We start from the raw sequence: 2,084 nt of genomic DNA on the forward strand, positions 1-2,084 counted from the left end.
GTGAACTCTCCACCAGTGAACTCTCCACCCACACCGTGAACTCTCCGCCCACACAGTGAACTCTCCACCCACACAGTGAACTCTCCACCCACACAGTGAACTCTCCACCCACCCAGTGAACTCTCCGCCCACACAGTGAACTCTCCGCCCACACAGTGAACTCTCCACCCACACAGTGAACTCTCCGCCCACACAGTGAACTCTCCGCCCACACAGTGAACTCTCCGCCCACACAGTGAACTCACCGCCCACACAGTGAACTCTCCGCCCACACAGTGAACTCTCCACCCACACAGTGAACTCTCCGCCCACACAGTGAACTCTCCACCCACACCGTGAACTCTCCACCCACACAGTGAACTCTCCACCCACACAGTGAACTCTCCACATACACCATGAACTCTCCACCCACACCGTTGATGCAAAACAAACTCCTTCCATGCAAAACAAACTCCTTCCATGAAAAAAACAAACATTGTCTCGGCAGGTTGATCTCTGATAGGCCGGAGAGGAATGTCATCTGGTCGTCTCCAACCGGAAGACAGATACATCTGTTTTTAGCCAGAAAACACGGAACAGAAACCTGCTATAAGGAAGTACACGTTTCAACAGTAAGGCCAGAAATAACCCTGACATGAACCTGTATCTGACAAACATACCCATTACACTGGTTCTGTAGAGTAGTCGGGTCCAGTTCTATATTAACCATCTCCTCTGTCTATCTCTGGTTCTGTAGAGTAGTCTGGTCCAGTTCTATATTAACCATCTCCTCTGGTTCTGGTTCTGGTAGTCTGGTCCAGTTCTATATTAACCATCTCCTCTGGTTCTGGTTCTGTAGAGTAGTCTGGTCCAGTTCTATATTAACCATCTCCTCTGGTTCTGGTTCTGTAGAGTAGTCTGGTCCAGTTCTATATTAACCATCTCTCTGGTTCTGGTTCTCTGGTTCTGGTTCTGTAGAGTAGTCTGGTCCAGTTCTATATTAACCATCTCCTCTGGTTCTGGTTCTGTAGAGTAGTCTGGTCCAGTTCTATATTAACCATCTCCTCTGTCTATCTCTGGTGGTTAACCATCTTCTGTTCTGGTTCTGTAGAGTAGTCTGGTCCAGTTCTATATTAACCATCTCCTCTGGTTCTGGTTCTGTAGAGTAGTCTGGTCCAGTTCTATATTAACCATCTCCTCTGGTTCTGGTTCTGTAGAGTAGTCTGGTCCAGTTCTATATTAACCATCTCCTCTGGTCCAGTCTATCTCTGGTTCTGGTTCTGTAGAGTAGTCTGGTCCAGTTCTATATTAACCATCTCCTCTGGTTCTGGTTCTGTAGAGTAGTCTGGTCCAGTTCTATATTAACCATCTCCTCTGGTAACCATCTCCTCTGGTTCTGGTTCTGTAGAGTAGTCTGGTCCAGTTCTATATTAACCATCTCCTCTGGTTCTGGTTCTGTAGAGTAGTCTGGTCCAGTTCTATATTAACCATCTCCTCTGTCTATTTCTGGTTCTGTAGAGTAGTCTGGTCCAGTTCTATATTAACCATCTCCTCTGTCTATCTCTGGTTCTGGTTCTGTAGAGTAGTCTGGTCCAGTTCTATATTAACCATCTCCTCTGGTTCTGGTTCTGTAGAGTAGTCTGGTCCAGTTCTATATTAACCATCTCTTCTGGTTCTGGTTCTGTAGAGTAGTCTGGTCCAGTTCTATATTAACCATCTCAAGTTTTATTTTTCAGTGCAAACTTAATATAATGATCAGTACAGAAATAATCCACAGAACAGTATAAAACATAACAAATACAGGAACACAGTACAGTGGTGTCCAGGAACACAGTACAGTGGTGTCCAGGAACACAGAACAGTACAGTGGTGTCCTGGAACACAGTACAGTGGTGTCCAGGAACACAGTACAGTGGTGTCCAGGAACACAGAACAGTGGTGTCCAGGAACACAGAACAGTGGTGTCCAGGAACACAGAACAGTATAAAACATAACAAATACATTCCAGGTTCTATAGTGTCCAGGAACAAGTGTGTCAGAACACAGAACAGTGGTGTCCAGGAACACAGAACAGTGGTGTCCAGGAACACAGAACAGTGGTGTCC

This window comes from Oncorhynchus gorbuscha, unplaced genomic scaffold (assembly GCF_021184085.1).
Source record: "Oncorhynchus gorbuscha isolate QuinsamMale2020 ecotype Even-year unplaced genomic scaffold, OgorEven_v1.0 Un_scaffold_2171, whole genome shotgun sequence".
Classification (NCBI taxonomy): domain Eukaryota; kingdom Metazoa; phylum Chordata; class Actinopteri; order Salmoniformes; family Salmonidae; genus Oncorhynchus; species Oncorhynchus gorbuscha.